Source organism: Oncorhynchus keta, unplaced genomic scaffold (assembly GCF_023373465.1).
Source record: "Oncorhynchus keta strain PuntledgeMale-10-30-2019 unplaced genomic scaffold, Oket_V2 Un_contig_26693_pilon_pilon, whole genome shotgun sequence".
In the NCBI taxonomy this organism is placed as follows: domain Eukaryota; kingdom Metazoa; phylum Chordata; class Actinopteri; order Salmoniformes; family Salmonidae; genus Oncorhynchus; species Oncorhynchus keta.
In genome coordinates, this window is record NW_026285117.1 from 1 (window position 1) to 5,643 (window position 5,643).

The following is a 5,643-nucleotide window of genomic DNA, read 5'->3' on the forward strand; positions in this document are numbered from 1 at the left end:
GTCAGAACCCCAGTGATATCTAATACCTACCGGGTCAACATCTCAGAACCCAGTGATATCTAATACCCACCGGGTCAACATCTGAACCCCAGTGATATCTAATACCTACCGGGTCAACATCGTCAGAACCCCAGTGATATCTACTACCCACCGGGTCAACATCTCAGAACCCCAGTGATATCTAATACCTACCGGGTCAACATCTGTCAGAACCCCAGTGATATCTAATACCCACCGGGTCAACATCGTCAGAACCCCAGTGATATCTAATACCCACCGGGTCAACATCTGTCAGAACCCCAGTGATATCTAATACCTACCGGGTCAACATCTGAACCCCAGTGATATCTAATACCTACCGGTCAACATCTGTCAGAACCCCAGTGATATCTAATACCTACCGGGTCAACATCTCAGAACCCCAGTGATATCTAATACCCACCGGTCAACATCTGTCAGAACCCCAGTGATATCTAATACCTACCGGGTCAACATCTGTCAGAACCCCAGTGATATCTAATACCTACCGGGTCAACATCTGTCAGAACCCCAGTGATATCTAATACCCACCGGGTCAACATCTGGAACCCCAGTGATATCTAATACCCACCGGGTCAACATCTCAGAACCCCAGTGATATCTAATACCTACCGGGTCAACATCTGTCAGAACCCCAGTGATATCTAATACCCACCGGGTCAACATCTGTCAGAACCCCAGTGATATCTAATACCTACCGGGTCAACATCTGTCAGAACCCCAGTGATATCTAATACCTACCGGGTCAACATCGTCAGAACCCCAGTGATATACCTACCGGGTCAACATCTGTCAGAACCCCAGTGATATCTAATACCTGTCAGAACCAGTGGGTCAACATCTGTCAGAACCCCAGTGATATCTAATACCCACCGGGTCAACATCTGAACCCCAGTGATATCTAATACCCACCGGGTCAACATCTGTCAGAACCCCAGTGATATCTAATACCCACCGGGTCAACATCTGTCAGAACCCCAGTGATATCTAATACCACCGGGTCAACATCTGTCAGAACCCCAGTGATATCTAATACCCACCGGGTCAACATCTGTCAGAACCCCAGTGATATCTAATACCCACCGGGTCAACATCTGTCAGAACCCAGTGATATCTAATACCTACCGGGTCAACATCTGTCAGAACCCCAGTGATATCTAATACCTACCGGGTCAACATCGTCAGAACCCCAGTGATATCTAATACCCACCGGGTCAACATCTGTCAGAACCCCAGTGATATCTAATACCCACCGGGTCAACATCTGGAACCCAGTGATATCTAATACCTACCGGGTCAACATCTGTCAGAACCCCAGTGATATCTATACCCACCGGGTCAACATCTGAACCCAGTGATATCTAATACCACCGGTCAACATCTGTCAGAACCCCAGTGATATCTACTACCACCGGGTCAACATCTGAACCCCAGTGATATCTAATACCTACCGGGTCAACATCTGTCAGAACCCCAGTGATATCTAATACCTACCGGGTCAACATCTGTCAGAACCCCAGTGATATCTAATACCCACCGGGTCAACATCTGTCAGAACCCCAGTGATATCTAATACCTACCGGGTCAACATCTGTCAGAACCCCAGTGATATCTAATACCTACCGGGTCAACATCTGTCAGAACCCCAGTGATATCTACTACCTACCGGGTCAACATCTGTCAGAACCCCAGTGATATCTAATACCCACCGGGTCAACATCTGAACCCCAGTGATATCTAATACCTACCGGGTCAACATCTGTCAGAACCCCAGTGATATCTAATACCTACCGGGTCAACATCTCAGAACCCCAGTGATATCTAATACCCACCGGGTCAACATCTGTCAGAACCCCAGTGATATCTAATACCTCAGAACCCCAGTGGGTCAACATCTGTCAGAACCCCAGTGATATCTAATACCTACCGGGTCAACATCTGTCAGAACCCCAGTGATATCTAATACCTACCGGGTCAACATCTGAACCCCAGTGATATCTAATACCTACCGGGTCAACATCTGAACCCCAGTGATATCTAATACCTACCGGGTCAACATCTGTCAGAACCCCAGTGATATCTAATACCTACCGGGTCAACATCTGTCAGAACCCCAGTGATATCTAATACCCACCGGGTCAACATCTGAACCCCAGTGATATCTAATACCCACCGGGTCAACATCTGTCAGAACCCCAGTGATATCTAATACCCACCGGGTCAACATCTGTCAGAACCCCAGTGATATCTAATACCCACCGGGTCAACATCTGTCAGAACCCCAGTGATATCTAATACCTACCGGGTCAACATCTGTCAGAACCCCAGTGATATCTACTACCTACCGGGTCAACATCTGAACCCCAGTGATATCTAATACCCACCGGGTCAACATCTGTCAGAACCCCAGTGATATCTAATACCTACCGGGTCAACATCTGTCTGATATCTAATACCCACCGGGTCAACATCTGAACCCCCAGTGATATCTAATACCTACCGGGTCAACATCTGAACCCCAGTGATATCTAATACCTACCGGGTCAACATCTGTCAGAACCCCAGTGATATCTAATACCCACCGGGTCAACATCTGAACCCCAGTGATATCTAATACCTACCGGGTCAACATCTGTCAGAACCCCAGTGATATCTAATACCCACCGGTCAACATCTGAACCCCAGTGATATCTAATACCTACCGGGTCAACATCTGTCAGAACCCCAGTGATATCTACCCACCCCGTGGTCAACATCTGAACCCCAGTGAATCTAGTGATACCCACCGGGTCAACATCTGTCAGAACCCCAGTGATATCTACTACCCACCGGGTCAACATCTGAACCCCAGTGATATCTAATACCCACCGGGTCAACATCTGTCAGAACCCCAGTGATATCTAATACCCACCGGGTCAACATCTGTCAGAACCCCAGTGATATCTAATACCTACCGGGTCAACATCTGTCAGAACCCCAGTGATATCTAATACCCACCGGGTCAACATCTGTCAGAACCCCAGTGATATCTAATACCTACCGGGTCAACATCTGTCAGAACCCCAGTGATATCTACTACCTACCGGGTCAACATCTGTCAGAACCCCAGTGATATCTAATACCTACCGGGTCAACATCTGTCAGAACCCCAGTGATATCTAATACCCACCGGGTCAACATCTGAACCCCAGTGATATCTAATACCTACCGGGTCAACATCTGTCAGAACCCCAGTGATATCTAATACCCACCGGGTCAACATCTGTCAGAACCCCAGTGATATCTAATACCTACCGGGTCAACATCTGTCAGAACCCCAGTGATATCTACTACCCACCGGGTCAACATCTGTCAGAACCCCAGTGATATCTAATACCTACCGGGTCAACATCTGTCAGAACCCCAGTGATATCTACTACCCACCGGGTCAACATCTGTCAGAACCCCAGTGATATCTAATACCTACCGGGTCAACATCTGTCAGAACCCCAGTGATATCTAATACCTACCGGGTCAACATCTGAACCCCAGTGATATCTAATACCCACCGGGTCAACATCTGTCAGAACCCCAGTGATATCTAATACCTACCGGGTCCATCTGTCAGAACCCCAGTGATATCTAATACCTACCGGGTCAACATTCTGTCAGAACCCCAGTGATATCTAATACCTACCGGGTCAACATCTGTCAGAACCCCAGTGATATCTAATACCCACCGGGTCAACATCTGTCAGAACCCCAGTGATATCTACTACCTACCGGGTCAACATCTGTCAGAACCCCAGTGATATCTAATACCCACCGGGTCAACATCTGTCAGAACCCCAGTGATATCTAATACCCACCGGGTCAACATCTGTCAGAACCCCAGTGATATCTAATACCTACCGGGTCAACATCTGTCAGAACCCCAGTGATATCTAATACCCACCGGGTCAACATCTGAACCCCAGTGATATCTAATACCCACCGGGTCAACATCTGTCAGAACCCCAGTGATATCTAATACCTACCGGGTCAACATCTGTCAGAACCCCAGTGATATCTAATACCTACCGGGTCAACATCTGTCAGAACCCCAGTGATATCTAATACCTACCGGGTCAACATCTGTCAGAACCCCAGTGATATGATACCCACCGGGTCAACATCTGAACCCCAGTGAACCCCAGTGATATCTAATACCCACCGGGTCAACATCTGTCAGAACCCCAGTGATATCTAATACCTACCGGGTCAACATCTGTCAGAACCCCAGTGATACCGGTCTCAGAACCCCAGTGATATCTAATACCCACCGGGTCAACATCTGTCAGAACCCCAGTGATATCTAATACCCACCGGGTCAACATCTACCGGTCAACAGAACCCCAGTGATATCTAATACCCACCGGTCAACATCTGTCAGCCCACCGGGTCAACATCTGAACCCCAGTGATATCTAATACCCACCGGGTCAACATCGTCAGAACCCAGTGATATCTACTACCCACCGGGTGATAGAACCCCAGTGATCTAATACCTACCGGGTCAACATCTGAACCCCAGTGATATCTAATACCTACCGGGTCAACATCTGTCAGAACCCAGTGATATCTAATACCTACCGGGTCAACATCTGTCAGAACCCAGTGATATCTAATACCTACCGGGTCAACATCTGTCAGAACCCCAGTGATATCTAATACCCACCGTGTCAACATCTGTCAGAACCCCAGTGATATCTAATACCCACCGGGTCAACATCTGTCAGAACCCCAGTGATATCTAATACCTACCGGGTCAACATCAGAACCCCAGTGATATCTAATACTTACCGGGTCAACATCTGTCAGAACCCCAGTGACCGGGTCAACATCTAATACCCACCGGGTCAACATCTGTCAGAACCCCAGTGATATCTAATACCTACCGGGTCAACATCTGTCAGAACCCCAGTGATATCTAATACCCACCGGGTCAACATCTCAGAACCCCAGTGATCTATCCGGTCAAATACCCACCGGGTCAACATCTGTCAGAACCCCAGTGATATCCACTACCTACCGGGTCAACATCTGTCAGAACCCAGTGATATCTAATACCCACCGGGTCAACATCTCAGAACCCCAGTGATATCTAATACCTACCCGGGTCAACATCTGAACCCTAGTGATATCTAATACCAGAACCCAGTGATATCTACCCACCCGGGTCAACATCCCCTGAACCTGCCGGGTCAACATCTGAACCCCAGTGATATCTAATACCCTTACCGAACCTAGTGTCATACCCATCAGCATCAGAACCCCAGTGATATCTAATACCCCTGCCGGGTCCCAGCATCTGTCAGAACCCCACAGTGATATCTAATACCCACCGGGTCAACATCTGAACCTAGTGATATCTAATACCTACCGGGTCAACATCTGTCAGAACCCCAGTGATATCTAATGCCTACCTACATCTGGGCCAACATCTGTCAGAACCCCAGTGATATCCCCCCACCTCAACATCTGAACCTAGTGATATCTACCGGGTCAACATCTGTCAGAACCCCAGTGATATCTAATACCCACCGGGTCAACATAGCAATACGTAAATTCGAACGCAAAGTACAAT

The 5,643-nt window shown here is 48.0% G+C and overlaps 1 long non-coding RNA gene across 8 annotated transcripts; it reads right to left on the reverse strand.

Annotated features, from left to right (window-relative positions):
• Positions 1 to 634: 634 nt before the first annotated feature.
• On the reverse strand, positions 635 to 4,152 carry LOC127922674 (uncharacterized). 8 transcript variants are annotated; one of them, XR_008111890.1, is made up of 6 exons: positions 3,712 to 4,152; positions 2,865 to 3,501; positions 2,575 to 2,656; positions 2,209 to 2,337; positions 1,530 to 1,826; positions 635 to 733 (listed from the first exon to the last, which is right to left on the reverse strand). It is a non-coding gene; the product is annotated as an uncharacterized LOC127922674 (long non-coding RNA). The 8 variants fall into 8 exon arrangements; XR_008111895.1 differs by lacking the exon at positions 635 to 733 and adding an exon at positions 3,545 to 3,626 and having other exon boundaries at positions 1,463 to 1,826; positions 2,865 to 3,329; positions 3,841 to 4,152; XR_008111897.1 differs by lacking the exon at positions 635 to 733 and having other exon boundaries at positions 1,463 to 1,826; positions 2,865 to 3,161; positions 3,244 to 3,329.
• Between the last annotated feature and the right edge of the window lie 1,491 nt (positions 4,153 to 5,643).